Genomic DNA, 18,883 nt, shown 5'->3' with positions numbered 1-18,883 from the left:
TGGATGCATTTAATGTGAAGGCAAGCATGTGAAATCATGTTTTGTACACATTGTATTTGTAGAGGTTTTATTTTTGCAGTTGGGTAAATCAGTTGTGATTATTATAGTTTATTGCTATATTTGCCAGAGTTGACATAGTACTAGATTGTAATGGAATTAGTTTCTTCCAAACCTCATGGTTGAAACCCCAGTAGCCATTACAGATATATACTGAGCCCTTTTAGACTGTTGATGAAGAAGCTATATGGGTTGCATCATCACAATCAATGATAAATATGAAATATGGTAATAATTTTATTTTTTACTGAAAATTAATTCTTTATTAAAATGACTAATGTATATACACATATATATGTGTATGTATGCATAAATATTCATGTGCATAGTAATACAAACTAGCTTTTGTCTAAATATTAAGAACATGTGGAAGTCCCAGTGAAGTAAGATTCAGGGACATATCTCCTGTCACAGTCCCAGATCCTGTAAAGGTGAACCCTCTCGGGCTGGCTGGGGAGAGGAGGAAAGTTTATTGCAAAAGGAACTGTCTGAGGGAGCATAGGATTTCTAGACAAGGGAAAGAGAGAAATAATCATTTCTTGAGAATCAGTTAATTTTTTTTCCATCTGAAGAAAGAACAAGACAAATATATCACAATTCTCAGAAGACATCAAAAAGGGGATTTTCTAGCTGCTAAAATTAACATAAAATCATTTCAGCCTTTCCAAATAAAGTTTTTTTAAATGTTTATTTATTTATTTATTTATTTATTTATTTATTTATTTAGAGCATGCTAGTGGGGGCGAGGGGCAGAAGGAGAGGGAGATGGAGAGAGAATCTCCAGCCAACTCCTCTCTGAGCCTGGAGCTTAATGTGGGGCTCGACCCCTGGACCTTGAGATCATGATCTGAGCCAAAATCAACAGTCAGATGCCTAACTGATTGAGCCACCCAGGCACCGCCCAAATAAAATTTTATTTTAACTTTCAAATATAAAAGAACATGTTGAAGGCATATGATGTAATATATATATATGTATATATATATATAATTTTTTTTTTACTAGCCACCCAGGTGCTCCAAAACTTTTTTATTTGGAATAAAAAAATAGATGCACACTGTAATAAGAGTTTTGTATTAAGTACACCTTGAACATATGATGTAATATTATTCCATCTCTCCAACCCAACTACCTATACACAGTCTATTTTTCCAGTTTGTCTCATATTTTTATGATATCAAATTACCTCTGATACTGTTCTAGGTTTGAATGTATTTTCATAAAATTTTTTGAATGTTTAAACCTATCCATGTCTCATGAAAATTAATGCCAAATACTCATTTACTCCATGTCAGACACAATAACTGTGAATTTTCCAGTAATTTTTCACTTTGGCTGAAAAAGATGCTAAAATCAAGGAGTTGGTTACTAATTTAGCTATCTTTGTATCTCATAATGAACTTAATGACACAAATTGCTTTAAATATGACTATGAAAAATCACTCTAGTGACATAAACTGTCTAGAGGAGAATAGCTTCAGGTTAGAGAAATAATGATTTCTCATGACTTATGAGAAAGTCAAAAGCAGTAATAAAATCTTAGAAGGAAAATCACAGGCAGACCGGGGACCCTATGAGGAGTGAGGCAGCCAGGTTGGTGTGGCTCATAAAGATGTTTCTCCATGGGGATTCCTGATGACAATAACTCTTTGTTATAGCATATCAATTTCTATCATATCTAGCCTTTGAGTCCTTCAGCCAGGAAAGTAATGTAAAGTTTACATTATAATTGTCATGATGACAAATATAAACAAAACAACAACAACAAAAAGACAGGTTCTTAATAGCTTCTAGGGGGAAAACTTCTTTTTTACATGGTGACCATGAATGTGCACTTTTTCTGTAACCTCAGCTCTCACTCATAGCAGAAGGAAGGAAATAAGTGAACGTAATATGGCATTTGGTGTGGATAGAGATCAATGAGCCTACTTCATATCCGGCAATATTGTCAGTATGATACCTAAGAAAGACGTTTTGTTTTCAAAATGCTAATTCTACAACTCAACCATTGGGCACAAAGTCAAACACTGTGATCCAAAGAAAATCTCTGGAGAACATATGTATCACTAACCATGCCTTGTCATCCTTCTGTTATTCAGTAAAGAGATTTTGTCAGAGATATCCAATTTCTAGAAGATCCCTTAATAAGAAATTCAAAAATTAGGTTATATAGTCCCCAAGTTGACATTGATATCAATAGTGTCAGTATTGAACATATTAAAGGAAGCTAAAAATTGAACCAAATAAACAAATCATGACTCCACCATTGAAATGGTGGCTAATATTGACTCAAAAGAAGAGAAAATCATTTCAATCAATATTTCGTTAAGTTTCATTGCCTTTTTTTTTTTTTTTACTTTCTATTACTATTATGGAAAAAGCAAGTAAAATGTTAGGTTCTTTTATTGCTCATAAAATTCAAACTGAAAGCAAAGGCTACCAAAGAAACACAATCCCCCCATCTGGTCTTGACACACAATTAGTGAGTAAATAAGAGGAGAGAATCCATACATACTCCATCCCTGCCATATTGCCTTTCACTTGGTGAGAATGCTATGAGATTAAACTCAGACAGAGCTACAACTATACTTACCTCAGTTTGAGTTTGAAGATGTTGAGCAGAGTTGTATCATTGTAATGGAAATGACAGAGGGTTTAGAAACAGGATAGTGGGAAAGAGGGGACTAATTAGTTATGAATCAGACAATTAAGTCTTGGTTTCTTCCTACTGTTTAATTGAGTGTTACTTAAAACACTTGAACTTCAATCTGATACACTCTAAATTAGGGAAAATAATGAGGCTGATAATCCCTACCTTATTGGGTTGTGAGAAATAACTGAAAATGTAAAAATTAAGTACCTAATGTAGAGTGTACCTTTCAGAAATGGGAAGATTCTCTCTTTTGCGATTGTGGTTGGTTTTAATTTGTTATTGCTAGGAATACTTTAAGTTCCCTATCTTTTCTAGATGAGTGAAAATGTACATGTCATAAAACCTGATTTTTGCTTTCTTCCTTTATAAAATAATAATTGCATCATCTGGCTTACCTAAGAATCTCAATGTAAATGAGATTTTTAACTTTAAAAACAATGTTACTAGATATGTTTATTTTTATCATTATTATTATACTAAATGAGCTAATATAGTTTAACTAAATTCAAGACAGCAATTCTTAAGTTGAACATCAGATTCATTCATTCATTCATTCACAAGATAGTTTTGAGCACCTACTCTCTGCTAGCAATGATCTACGTGCATTGATCCATAGATCTTAACAGTCCTGATAGGAGAAAAAGGTACTAAATTAGTGAATATATTCATAAGTAAGATAAAGATAAGATAAATTCATAAATATTCATAAATAAGATAAATAAGTAATTTTAAGTTTTGTGAAGAAAATAAAATAAGATGATGTAATATTGGAGTGGGATGGTATGTTAGCTGGAAAAGATGACATTTTAAGCTGGAATTGAATGTTCAGAAGGAGCAAGTCATGCAAGCATTAGGTGAATATCTGTCTAGACAGAGGGGTTAACAAGTGTACAACCCTAAGGAAAATGACGTTTGGCCCTTTGCAGGAGCAGAAATCTGTGTATGTATTGTGAACGACGCTTTTGCAGTAATAGAGACCACGTGTTTCACAATGCCTAAAGTGTTTACTATATGACTATTTACAGAAAAAGTTTGTAAACCCCTAATCTAGCACAAATGCTTTCTGGAGTGATATAAGAACTACGCACTAGAAACAGTAACCGTTTATCTGCTCATGAGCTGTGGTTCAGGAATTAAAGCAAACCCTTTCTTCTATTCCGCATGGCATGGTCTTAGATTATTCACTCAGTTATATTCAGCTGGTATTTGGGTGGATTTGGAAGATTCAAGAAAACTCTTTGCTCATTTGCTCTTTGTGTTTTGTGCCTCAGTGTTTTCCACAAGATCTCTCTCTCTCTCTTTCTTTCCCCTACTTTCTTCTCTCTTCTCTTCTACCCTTCTCCTTCCCCATGCTCATCTCCCTTCTCCCCAACCCCTCTCCCATCTTCTTTTCCCTTCTCCTCTCCACACTCTCCTTTCTTCCCCTCTCCCACCTTTTCTTGTCAGTCTTCTCTTCCTTCCCCCCGCCCATCCCCTCTTCTCTTTTCTTGTCTCCTCTTCTGTGCCTCCACTATGGCTATATTGGCCTTTTGTTCACTCCACCCCCAAACAGTGTCTTAGTCTTAGGGTATTTATACTTCTTATATACCAGCTGCTTCAGGGAAGGGCCCTTCCAAGAGTCAGAGTCAGATGCTTCAGATTTTTAAGTCCTGGACTCAGTTGTCATACAGAATGACTTCTGCTACTTTTTGTTGCTCAAAATAGATCACAGAGCTAGCCCATATCTAAGGGGACAAGAAAAAGACTTGACTTCTTCATGGGGAAGTTCCAAGGTCACACTGAGAAGCACCATTTTTGATGAGAAATATTGTTGCGACAATCTTTAGAATCACAGTCTGCCAGAAGTGTACTTAGTGACACAATCAGTTTATATTCTGTCACAGCTCATCATCTCATCACATCATGGTAACTAAAAGTTTATAGAAAGTTCACCAATCTGAGGAACACATTGAGAACCACTGACCTAGGTTCTAGAACACTATACAGAGCCTTCAGGCTTCTTTTGATGATCCTAATAAGATATTGTAATATATTCATTTTATGTAGGATTATATAATTATACATAGAAATAATTCTAGAAAGGAGTTTGTAAATAAATACACAAAATTGCATTTCTGAAATATAATTTTCCCAAATGAAATATGATCGGAATTTGTCTTTATTTAATCAAATGCTTAATATACTTCAAGGTCTGGATATCAATTCATTAAAACAATCCTTTTTCTCCTTATAAAATTGTGCCTCTCCAAGGGGCACTTGGGTGGTTCAGTCAGTTGAGTGTCTGCCTTCTGCTCAGGCCATGCTGTGTCAGGTTCCCTGCCCTGTGTGGGGGGGGGGCTGCTTCTCCCTCTCCCTCTGCCTACCATAAATAAATAAAACATTTAAAAAATATTTCTGTCCTTTCATATAATTTGGCCTAATTCTTACCAGATGATATGAAATCTGACTAAAAGAGGCTGTTTTTCTGTACAAGGAAAGTATCTTAGGTTTAGCTATAATTGCCAAAGGTCCAGGTCATGATTTCTCAAGTAATTTTAAGGCTCTCAATATCTGAGAAAATATATCCCATGAAGGGAAGGGTTTTCATTCATTATAACCTGAAAGTATGAAAATACATTGAGTTCTTAAAGTGATCAACTAAGTTTTTTTTCTGGATTTCTGTGTGATATGGGATGTTAGGAATTTTCCATTATTTTGTGGACTTCTGCAAGATCTCTTTTAAAGAGGTGATTCATGGGTGCCTGGGTGGTTTAGTTGGTTAAGCGTCTGCCTTCAGCTCAGGTCATGATCCCAGGGTCCTGAGATTGAGACCCTGCATAGAGCCCCACATCGGGCTCCCTGCTCAATGGGGAGCCTGCTTCACCCTCTCCCTCTTCAGTTCTCCCTGCTTGTGCTCTCTCTCTCTGTGTCAAATAAATAAAATAACATAAAAATCTTTAAAAAAATAAAGAGGTGATTCACAAGTAAATTTTTTAAATAAATCTTTTTTAAATCTACAATTAAAATTATACTTGTTATTGAACAAGGAAAATTAAGCTATTAAATAAAAATACTATTGCTAGAGGATTAGATGAAATTTACTATATATAATATACGTATTTATATAATTTAAGCTCTCCAAATGGTCTTATGTGCCTAATTTTTTAAATACAATTTGACGTAAATACATAGACTCATTACAAAGTAAAAGTTCTAAATCAAAGTACGTTTGTTCAGAAACAGATTTAAGTGAAATTGCATCATGAATGATTTCTACAATTTTGTGTTTCAACTCCCCCTTAACAGCAATCTGCACAATGCTGTCTCAGAATAGTGATTGAACATCATCTTTATACGATAAGGAAGGGAAAACACAACCCAAGAGTTTTCATTTGAAAACTTTTTCTAGGGATCTATATACTTTAGTAAGAATTTTTAGTGTGATATACAGTAACATTCTATTTGTAGAATAGTGGTACCTGGACATGTAGAAAAATCTAGTGAAAATGGGGGTCTAAGCTGGGATAAGCATTTTGCAGTTATCTTTTTATTTTCACATATTTGCCCTCTATATTAGTGGTTATATTACCCAAGATGCTCCACCTTGATGACTTTATTGATTCTTAAAGTGGGTTTAAATATACTTGTAAACATCAAAAAGAGTTAACTTCCCCTTTACAAATTATTTTACAAAAATAAATGAGTAAAGTGGCTCTTCAAAATTATATTCTTTTATTAAGCACTGCCTATGTGCTTCATAGGAAAACAATAAACTCTGAAGGAACGAGGACAGATAAACTGAAAAAAAAAAAGACTTTGAAAAACATGACATGTACAAGAACACAAATAGCATAGTAGACAGGAACCTGAGGGTGTAGGTTTTTAGCTTGAGAGTTACATTATCCATGAAATCCTATGATAAATACTATGAGGTATAATATGATCAAATTCACATTTAATGATGACAATTTCAATGAGAATGTGTGATGAATACATGAGTTGGAGAGAAAGATTAAGATCCAGGATCTTTGATGTGAGACTCCTGGTAGTTCTCAGGAAATACAACTGGTGTGTTTGTTTAGAAGTCTCCCAAGCATTTGTTGTCTGTTAATGAGTTTCCAGTATTTATTTACAGCTATTTTGTCTTCCCAAAGCACAAAGAGAATCGTTCATGTTGAAGAATGAGAGAATGAAACATATATTCATATACCAGCCTGGCCCAGTTTAAGCCATGGCTCCACAGTATTAAATTTAATATGGGTACTATACAAATTAATATATAGATAAGACTGCAATGAGAGGCACTAATTTTACTGATATGATAGAATAGGTAGAATCCTAGCTCCCCAAAAATATCACTATCCTAATTCTAACAACCTGTGAATATGTTACTTTACATGGCAAGGAGGGATTTAGCTTGTTGATTGACTAAATCTGCTAATCACCTAACTTTAGGAGATGGAACTTATTCTGAAATATCTAGTGGACCCAACGTAACCGTAACCATAAGGTTCCTTCACATGCGGAAGATGTTGGATTCAGAGTACTGTAGTTACTAACCATTGGTTCCTTTGAAGACGAAAAGAAGCCACAAACCAAGGAATGAGGGGGGAGTCTCTAGAATCTAGAAAAGTCAATGAAATCGATTGTTCCCTAGAACGCCCCAATGCAGCCCTGCCAGCACCTTGATGTTAGCCCAATGATACCCATTTTGCATAGCTGACCTCCAATGCAAGATAATGAAGTTGTGTTATATTAAGCCACTAAGTTTGTGGTAATATGTTACAGCAGCAAAAGACAATTAATAAATATGTTTGTCTCATCCAGATATGCTAAGCACATGCTGTGTCCTTGCGCTAAGGCTATGAATGATCAAACAAACAGTCAGCGGGAGCCTTTGTTCCCTGACCACCTCCCTCACTTTTTTTTTGTTTGTTTGTTCTATCCTCATTTCTCTCATGACCCATCCTCTAATAATAACCTCTCTCTTCAAAAACGTAGAACATCCTGCAACCATTGTCTTTGTACTATGCTGCTATGTCCTTAAAATATATGATTACAGCGTTGTCTAGGAAAAAAATCTAAAGAAAAAATGACACAGAACAAAAGCAATGGAACATAGACTTCTATAATGAATCTGCCAGGATATTACTTATATAATTACCTCAAGAAAATATTTTTTAAAAGAAAGAAGAAAAAAGACATTTATTCCAAAGAAAAAAATAATTCTCACCACCACCAGAACCCAGTTAATTCATGAAACTACAAAAGCGTGGAAGAGGAAATATTTTTCTTCCCACTTAGGGTAATATACAGAACTGTAGAACACATATAACATATAACTGCTCTGAAATATTCTGGTGCCTGAGAGGTTCCTGCAGGTTAATTCCTGTTGCGCTGGGAACTGGCCCAATTTGCACTGACATGTAGTGCTCTTCCTGGGAAAATGCCTCCCGTAGTGCCTTCAGGTTGCTCCTGTTTGGGGCAAAACATTATATTGCACATACACAGTTATATTTTACTTACCTTTAGACATATTTGTTTTATACAGAAAATATTCTTGATTTCCATCATTGTAACTTTTGCTTAACTTCAGAAGTAAATTATCCATCCTACCAAATCCAGACACAGTAAAACAATAAGCACAGTATCATATTTTTAAAAGAAATAGAATACATGATGAATCACAAAAAAAGACTTGAACACTATTCTCATTAAATTCAGAGAGCCAGCACTGGGACTTGTCAGATACGATATTTGATGACAGTAACTACGATTAATCTTGCATAAAATTTTGCCTAATCCTGTAATACAGAAACTTTATTTTTTTATCAGCTAATAGCTTATTCTGAAGTGAGAAAAAGACACTTGTCAACTAGGTCAAGAGGAGTAAGAAAATTAGAAATAAAAAAGCATAGACGAAGAATGTATACGGAATAAAGTCAGTGGATTTTCAGCATGTTGCTATCCATTTGAAGGCAACCATCAAACAATTTATTTTGTTTCATTTATTTATTTTTTATTTATTAATTTTTATATTTTGTGTCATTTTTAACTGATATACAATATTTTAATGTCAAAGTGACAGATAACTAGCTGTTTTTAGCATATGCATATACATATACCACATACATGCTTACATATATACATACACATGCATGTCTATATAAATTTGAATGTTCTATCAAAACTGTTATTTATGCAATTCTAAATTTGATGTTAAATAGTAAATGGGGGATGACACTAATATATGCTATAATTTAAAATTAAACTATTTTTAAGAGTAGCACTCATAGCTAACCCCATTTTTAAATAATGAATAGAGGCTTTCAGCTATGATTTAAAGTTGACAAACTATTTCAGATTTACAACATTATCCATAAATGAGCACCTTTTAAATAAATAATGAACAATTATTCATTTGAAACATTCATTATTAATGGGACAGTTTGATTAACATTAATAGTAGGTAGTTAATTGTTGAAGTACGCTATTTATACCTAAGAGCACACTAATCACAAGCATATAGCCTCATGTGTTTTTAGTTCATGCACCCGTGTAACACAGCATAGCTATAAAAGGCAAGGCAGAGTTTTATATTGTGCTTTTAAATCATCAATAGAGGGGTTTTGTTTGTTTGTTCCTTTGTTTTAGAGTTTTGATTTTCTAAAAGGGGAAGAATACAGGATCTACAAAATGTTAAGTAAAAAGCAACTGCCACCTCATATAAATTAGAAAAAAAGAATGTTTCTCTTGAATACTATGAAAATACAACAGAGAGCCAGAGGGAAGTGTCCTCTGAGCAAAGTCTGACCCACGGATCTTATTTCTTTTTTATGACAGTTGTTAGACTAGACATCAGGGGATTGTTGATGGGGAACCTATTGAACTATTATTGAATCTACCATATTGAATTTGAAGAAGAAGTCAACATGTGTTACCTAAATGTGATATTTGTAATGAATTAGTCCAGAAAAGAGGATTCAAGAAAGGGTTCCACGTGGCTAGAATTATTTGTGCTAGAGATAGAATTTTAAGGTTGACTTGTTCTTTCATGCCTGATGATGTTTAGAAAACAGACTTCTAATATTTTTAGAATTCTTTTTGTTCTTTGTGAAGTACCTGAAAATTAAACATCAAGGAAAAATGCAGCTTACATTTACAAATTGGAAGAAAAGCTGTGAATCACATTAATACTTTAAAAAAAAATTAAAACAGCTTCACATAATTAACATCAAGTGAATTTGAAAAGCAGCCAAAAAAAAAAAAACCATGAAAAATACTTTGCGTTTCTCTTGTTTTCTTCTAAAAGAGATGATTGGATACAAGCATAAATGCAAATTCAATTCAATTCTCAATACATAACTGAATTCTGATCCTCTAAATGGTCACACACTCTAGCCAAGAATTTTGAAATATTTTTATTTCTCTTAACAATCTGGATTCTCTCAGATAATACTTAACCTTATTCTCTTACAATACAGTGGCTAACGAATTATCGTAGGAGCTTATTTGCTACACGGTTTCCTTGGGTCCTATATTCAGAGACCCTGATTTGACAAATCTAGGATAGAGCCTGGGTTTCTAAAATTATAACATATACTCCTAAGTGATTCTGTTGAAAGTAATTCAGTTAGTACCAACTAGTAGCAATGACTCAAAATAACAAGAACATCCATTTATGACATTGCTTATAGATATATTTCACAGTACTTAGTGATTTAGCCAAAAGTTTTTATTGCATTGTTGTTCCGAGTTATCCCAAATATATGTAAAAACACAGGCCAGATAAACAGTATTTGAAGTTTTGAAGGTGAGCTTTAATTCTTCCAACACATCATATGGTGTCTTAATCTCTACTTCTGCTCTAAGGAGTTAAACATTGAAATAATCTGAATTTACTGAATTACAGAAGAGTATCAAGAAAGAATTTGATTTCTTCATAGATACATATGTTCTAGCTAAATTTCAGTGCTAATTTAGTCATGGCCTATTTTGCAGAACGTACAGTTCTATGTAGAATGATGAATAAAAATGTGTTCACTACCTTTCTATAAAGAGGGTGGTATGATATCACTGTAGGGTGTGTGTGTGTGTGTGTGTGTGTGTGTGTGTGTGTGAGCGCGCACGCATGTATTACCCTAGTTAGGTCACAAAAAACCTTCCTGAAGACATGGTAATGAATTTTAACAAAGTGACCTAAAGAATAAAAATGACCAAAAGGTTATATTTATAAAAATATTATGTTCTGTTACATAACATTAGGCTTATAGATATTTTCTCTTGGCCAGGAAGCAGGGAGATGAGAGAAAATTAATGTATATTGAATGCCAACTCCAGATCAAGCAATCTTTTATTTGCTTGCCATCTATTATCTTGTTACAGATTACTATTCAACATTGCCATTTCTGCTACAACCAAACTCTTAAAAAAATGTTATTTAAAATGAGTTTTAAAGCCCCTTAATTCAGTGAATACTTAGTGACAGAAATTTTTTCAAAGCATATAGGGTAGACATATCAATATACAGAAAGAGAAATTCCTTCCTTCTGTCTCAAGGTGCTTAGGTTTTCATGAAGGAACACTGACAATAAACAATTAACATAACAAATAGATAAAACAAATAGAATGTTAATCCGTGATAAATGTAGTGGATGTAAATAAAATCTAGCAGAAGATAATGGGGACATTGGAGTGATGGGATATTGGTGGAGGGCAGCTTGTAATATTAAAGAGGGAAGTCAGCAGAGTTTTTTGAGAAGGTGAGACTTGAACACAGACTGGAAGTAGCCAAGTGTACATCAAGTAGGAGAACTTTGCAGGCAGAAGAGGACAAAGCTAGAAGTAAGGCACTAATACCAAATATGTGAAGGAACATTGAGGAAGTGAAGGTGAGAGCAGGACAGGAGTTAATGGGGTCCAAATGTACTTCTGGCCCTGCAGAACTCATTGTCCTTTTGACTTTTACTCTATTGAAGGACAAACCTCCACAGAGTGGGAGCACGGTACCGGGATCTGGTCTGCTTTTCCATGGAGCCCTGTGACTCTGTTGAGAGCAGACTTGTAACAGAGTCAAGTGAGGACACAGAGAGACCTGTACGCAGCCTCCCTCTCAGATTCTCGCACTGGTTCCTTCTCTTCTCCCTGATTTCTTAATATTAAGGTACCCAAGTTTTAAACTTTGCTCTTCCTTTGTCCTTTTACACTCATCCTCATGGTGACTTCATCTTATCCTGGGGTATAAAATGCCATCTGTATCTTGTCAGTTTCCAAATTGACGTTCCCATTTGGGACCTCTCTCCCACACTGCAATCATATATACACAACTGCTTCCTGGAAATCTCCACTCAGATCCTTAATAACAAGCCCAAAAGTGACCTTCCCATCTTTCTCCAAAAACCTATTTGTTTTATTGCCTTTTCTGTTTTAATTGATCACAATTGTCTCTCTCCTGTTTCCAGGCCATGATGGGTGACCTGAGATTCTGGTGTACTTGTTGTGCTTGAGATAAACAGGAGAAAATTATACCTAGAGGATTCAAGAAGGATACTCGGAGGGCATGAGTGTTGGGAGTACAGGGGTGGGAGGGTTCTTTGACTCCCTTTTCACTCCTGATTATGCAGCAGAATGCCTGACGGGGGAGCCATGACTAGCCATGCTCCCTCTTATGCCTCTTCCACCTCCCATTCTAGGCTTGTTCCAACACAGTACAGGAAAATTTTCAGATGTTTATTCTTCATGATACCCAGATTCAGGAATGAAGCACCTCTTTTGTCCTTGAAAAGCATCCAGAAAACTTGAGGAAGTCTTTTGAATGGAGATGCTTAGCTATGGAAAACCAATATGGCCATGAGACATGGCCATGAGCAAGACAGCTTTGCTGTCCACCTAGTTGGCCTTACTGTCAACAGGCTACAAGACTAACAATTAATCAGGGAGCCGGTGACCTCTAACTAAACCTGTTTCTCTAAACCCCAATCTTAACAGCCAAGCTAAATACCTTCTTTTACCTCACCTTGAGTGAAACTATTCCATTCCGTAAGCCAGATACAACCCCACAGAGATTATTCAAAAATTAAATGGTTATGGCGCTAAAAAATGTATTTTATTTTTGCTTTCTGCTCATCTTCTAATATGATATTGATGAAAGGAAAGGATGACAGAGTCTTGTAGGATTAAACATTCGAGGTTTGGAGGGTGTAAATCCATCAGATCTTAAGGTTACTATATTTTGATATGTACTTCCAAGAGAGAATGAAAACTATGTCGAAGCTGTATTATCAACGTAGATGCTAATCTTGAATATAAATTAAGTTTATACTCTTGGCGTAAGTGATCAACTCTGGGAAGATCCCAATCATATCATGTATCCCATTGGCTCTCATATATCCTGACCCTTTGTAGATATTAAATGTGTTTTGCCCTTTTTTTCTTGAACAAGTTATTTATACCACCGTTTTACAAACACAAAAGCCAGGATGACGTTAATACAGCAAACAAGCAGCGCAATCTATTTTACTACAATCCCCGGATGCCAGTAAAGTTTACTTCTCCTTTGACAGCTTGAAAATTGCAGTTTGAATCTAAAAGCTTATCCCTGCAATAAAGACTGGCTAGTGAAGTTTTACACAGAAATGAGAAATTTGGCTGCTGGTTGTATTTGAATCTTTTTGGAAAGGAGGCTCTCCCCAGACAAGGTTGTGCCCTTGATGTGTTAAGCAGGCTGTCCACTTAACCCAAAGGTCTATTCAAACAGTTCAATCAAATTGTTAGCTGTCAAAATGCCATCCAAATACATTAGAGTGGTCCTGTTAACAGCTGAAAGACCTGTGTAAGCACCAACTATGTTTATTGAGACTAAAGCCTGAGTCCCAGCTGAGAAGCAGGAAATGGACCTCAGGTTAAAAAGGATAAGTTCTTAAATTGGTTTTTGATTGTACTGACTCCAAATATAGGAAGAGCGGTCCTCTAAGATAGTGATCTTCAGTGTGGAGTTCTGGGATCAGCAGCATTAGCATCACCTTGAAAACTTGTTAGAAATGCAAATTCTTACCCAGGTCCTACTGAATCAGAAACTCTGGAAGACATACCCAGCAATATGCTTTTCAACAAACTTTCCAGGTGATTCTGATTCAAACTAAAGCATAAAAACCATTTTTTCTAGGAGTCAGTGTTTTTGATAAAGCATTATGAATGCCATATCCATTTTTTACCCTTTTTTTTTTCAAATTCAATTAGCCAGCATACAGTACATCATTAGTTTTTGAGGTAGTTTTCAAGGATTCATTAGTTGCGTATAACACCCTGTGCTCATCACATCATGTGCCCTCCTTAATGCCCATCACCCGGTTATCCTATCTCCCCACCCACCTCAGTTTGTTTCCGGAGTCCATAATGTCTCATGGTTTGTCTCCCTCTCTGATTTCTTCCCATTCAGTTTTCCCTCCCTTCCTCTATGATCCTCCACGCCATTCCTTATATTCCACATATGAGTGAAACCATACGATAACTGTCTTTCTCTGCTTGACTTACTTCACTTAGCGTAATCCTCTCCAGTTCCATCCATGTCGATGCAAATGGTGGGTATTCATCCTTTCTGATGGCTGAGTCATATTCCATTGTATGTACGAACCACATCTTCTTTATCCATCATCTGTTGAAGGACATCATGGCTCCTTCCACAGTTTGTCTATTGTGGACATTGCTGTTATGAACATTGGGGTGTATGTGCCCCCTCTTTTCACTACATCTGTATCTTTGGGGTAAATACCTAGTAGTGCAGTTGCTGGGTTACCATATCCATTTTACTAGCAAAAACAAAAAATTTTTTAAAGATTTTATTTATTTATGTGTCAGAGAGAGAAAGCATGAGCGAGAGAGAGAGGATGAATGGGGTGAGGGGCAGAGGGAGAAGCAGACCTCCTGCTGAGCAAGGAGCCTGATACAGGACCCTAACCTAGGCCCCTGGGATCATGACCTTAGCCGAAGGCAGATGCTTAACCAATTGAGCCACCCAGGTGTCCCTTACTAGGGAAAACAAATTTTGAAAATTGGATTAATCATGATTATTGAGTAGTTGGCAATTTTATGGAAAGTACTTTTGTGTATAATGATTGAAATGCAAAGCTGAATACTAATGAGTCAAATGTTATATTAATATCAGCTTTTGGGGTCACTAATATCATTATGGAAAGGAAGAATAGGTGAAATAAAGAGATGATTGTAATATTGTTATAACAACAACGAATAAAAAACATGGGGATAACTATCATTTTCAGAAATGTTTTGTTTTCCTCCCTTCACAAGAGACAAAAAACTCTATTATTACTAATCTATTTGTCCAGTAGCTATATAAATTAGGTTACTCCAAATGACTGGATTAAAATTAAACATGTGTTATAAAATTTTATTTATTGGTCAACATAGAAAATATCACTTCTACATTTAGAAGTCACTCTGGCCAGTCACCCACAAACTCCTTTCCTCTGTAACCAAAGAAAGGAGCTCATTGCTGGAACCAGTCATCTGGGATGAATCTCTGGGCTTGTGCTCACTGTGTATGTGACTTTGGGAAAATAACTTGGGTTTGTGAGCTTTGGTTTTGGTTTTTTGTTTGTTTGTGTTTGTTTAGTTGATAAAACCAAACTTGTATGGCTGGTGTGGGCACTCCTGAGAAAGGAACTGAAGTGCTATAACACAAAGGTGCACCAGACGGATGATAGGCACTCTGACAAAGGAAGTTTCATTGGCTTCTAGTTCCAATTTGTCCATTTTCTTTATTCCCGCTATCAACTTGCCAACTGTGATATGAAACTTTCCCCCAGATATCTATGTTTTGTAGCTCAGACCCGTTGTACTGGGACATCTCCAGCTTCCCCTGCTCCTTCCTAGTCCCTGATTTAGCATGTGCAAACAGTCGTATATCCTCAAACTTTTTCTGTGAAATGGTCATTTAACTTCTTTACCTTAATAAAATATCATAAACGCCATTTTCCTAGCAACTCTTACCTATTCCACAGGAAAGTCTGTCATCAGCTTTGTTTCCTCTTCTCTTCTATAGGGTATGGACAGTCATCATCTAAAACTTCTAAAACTTTCCTATTTAAAAATGTATGCAACCTACTTAGATGTTTGTTTGTTTGTTTGTTTGTTTAACATTCAGAAGTGCCCTGGGATACTTTTCATTGATCTCAGTAAGTCTGCATCTCCTATGGGTTTCAACCCTCATTAGGCAGACAGTCAAAATTCTCTATTCCTTAAAAAACAAAATGAAACAAAATACTCTCTATTCCTCACTCCAAACTACTTGTGTCCTATGTTATAGTTAGAATACATTGCACTGTGCTCTTATTTATCCTTTAAAATTTCCTATTTCTGTACATGCAACTTCTTGGTTATAAATGTCTTAATTTCCATAATATCCTATAAAGATATTATCCATTAATGTCCAGTACAAATGCCGCAAACTACAATTGCATATCATCTGTTTATTCTCTTGATTTAAATTGCAATTCTTATACACTAATTAATGATGATACTGGGTTTCTCTAAATTTTATTTTCCAATTGAAATGTGTACTTACTCCAAAATTCAAGCTTACTCTCTCATATATAAATTTATTTAAATATAAAATATATCTTATTTAACTGAATGCATATGTGAATTCTTTTAATGCTCTATTGAAGTACATGGGCAATCCCTTATCAGCATTATAAGAAGAAAAACCTTGCGGGACGCCTGGGGCTCAGTCAGTTAAGTGTCGGCCTTTGGCTCAGGTCATGATCTCAGGGTCCTGGGATGGAGCCCTGCATCGGGTTCCTTGTTCCCCAGGAAGCCTGCTTCTCCCTCTGCCTGCTTCTCCCCCTGCTTGTGCTCTCTCTCCCTCTCTCTCTCTCTCACAAATAAATAAAATCTTTAAAAAAAAGACAAAACTTGTTCAAATTAATTATGATCACAGAAAAAAATAAAAAGAGGCACTCCAAAAAATATCATTCCAAAGTGTGCTTTATAGAGCTGATGATGGCTTTTTACCAGCTAACTCCCTCCATGCACCCCCAAAGATTGTTCAAAAGACTGAAAACATCTGAGTTGATCCTATGGCATCTATTTTCCTTTTTGGATCTTGATTCGGGGTACATGACTTGTATCTGTTAAGCTACTGCTCACTGCCAAGGATCTTGCCTTTCAGCATCATATTGAATCTCCCTCATTTATAACTAGACTAGATGTCTAATATTCCTCTAAGTTTACTGTGCTGAACTAATGTATTTGTATCGGTCAAATTTGTATTTCAATCAGTGACCGTGGGTCTTAAATTCATCACTGGTTGTCTTTCAAAAAGATAATGAAAACTTAAAATTTAATTTTGACTAAAATTAATACTATACACAAAAATATTAGGAAAAATTACAGCATACAAGAGAACTTGTTAAAATGACTAATACAATTATAATAATACATAATTTAACAGATTTGTTGACACTTTAAATTTTAATTAATGTCAGATTAAGGCAAACAGTTTTTTAAATTGAAATAAAATTGACACAGGGTTTTTTACATTAGTTTCAGGTGTACAGCATAGTGATTAGACAAGTCTATATGTCATGCTATGCTTGCTGCAAATATAGCTCCCATCCGTCACCATACAACACTATTACAATACTATTGGCAATATTCCCTATGCTGTACCTTTCATCCCCATGACTTACTCCTTCCATAACTGGAAGCCCATATCTCCCACTCCCCTTCAACCATTTTGCCCACTACAATTCCTTCCCCTTGGGGAGTTTGTTCTCATATTCATTGGTCTGCTTCTGCTTTTTGTTTGTTTGTTGTTTTTTAGATTCTACATATAAGTGAAATCATATGGTATTTGCCTTTCTCTGACATTTCATTTAGCATAGATACCCTCTTGGTCCTTCCATGTTGCCACAAATGACAAGATCTCATCTTTTTCTTATGGCTGAGTAATATTCATTTATATATACACACACACCACTTCTTTATCCACTCATCTTTTGATGTACACTTGGATAGCTTCCATGTCTTGGCTATTGTAAATAATGCTGCAGTAAACCTGGAGGTGCATGTATCTTTTTAAATTAGTGTTTTCATTTTTTTGAGGTAAATATCCAGTAGTGGAATTGTTAGATCATATGGTATTTCCATTTTGACTTTTTGAGGAACCATCACACTGTTTTTCACAGTGGCTATACCAATTTACATTCCCACAAACAGTACATGGAGGTTCCTTTCTCTCCACATCCTTACCAACATTTGTTATTTCTTGTGTTTTTGATTCTAGCCATTCTGACAGGTGGTAAGGCCACATCTCATTGTGGTTTTGATTTATATTTCCTTAGTGATGAGTAATGTTGAACATCTTTTCATGTGTCTGTTGGCCATCTGTATATCTCTTTGGAAAATGTCTATTCAAGTCATCTGCCTGTTTTTAATCAGATTATTTGTTTTTTCAGTATTGAGTTGTGTAAGTTCTTTTTATATTTTGGGTCTTAACCCCTTATCAGATATGTCATTTGCAAATATCTTTTCCCATTAAGTAGGTGGCCTTTTTGTTTTGTTTCGTTGATGATTTCCTTTGCTATGCAAAATCTGTGTGTGTGTGTGTGTGTGTGTGTGTGTGTGTGTAGTCCAGTAGTTTATTTTTGCTTTTATTTCTCTTGCCCGAGGCAAGCAAACAATTTTTAATGTTTAATTATATTTTGGCTCACATTTATCCATTTTTCTTTCTTTAAAAGCAGGCAGAGTAGATTTAAAGATGGAATACTTGACATTAATACAAAAACACAATTGTCCTTCCAGAATATATTATTTCCTGTGTATTCAAAATATATCCTAGGAGATTTAGGAATATGTTCTTTTCCTTTCCATGTTCAATTCTCTGAAAACAAAAACAAAGAAAGAAAGAAACAAAATCAACTTTAAAAACATAAGACAGATGACCATATTTGGCCTTTATAGCTTTTGGCTACATATTCATTTAAAAATTTGTTTATGGCAGTGCCTGGGTGTCTCAGTCAGGTAAGCATCTGGCTCTCAGTTTAGGCTCAGGTCATGACCTGAGGCTCCTGGGATGGAGCCCTGCATTCAGCTCCATGCTCAGTAGGGAGTCCGCTGGAGAGTCTCCCTCCATTTCCAGCTCTCTCTACCCCTCCCCCACACATACTCTCTCTC

General features: G+C 35.5%; 1 non-coding gene across 1 annotated transcript; it reads left to right on the top strand.

Annotated features, from left to right (window-relative positions):
* Positions 1-430: 430 nt before the first annotated feature.
* LOC113926118 lies at positions 431-554 on the top strand. Its single transcript, XR_003521193.1, has one exon. It is a non-coding gene; the product is annotated as a small nucleolar RNA SNORD22 (small nucleolar RNA).
* Positions 555-18,883: the final 18,329 nt, after the last annotated feature.

Source organism: Zalophus californianus, chromosome 2 (assembly GCF_009762305.2).
Source record: "Zalophus californianus isolate mZalCal1 chromosome 2, mZalCal1.pri.v2, whole genome shotgun sequence".
NCBI classification, from domain to species: Eukaryota; Metazoa; Chordata; class Mammalia; order Carnivora; family Otariidae; genus Zalophus; species Zalophus californianus.
This window is presented reverse-complemented; position numbering and strand designations above follow the sequence as displayed.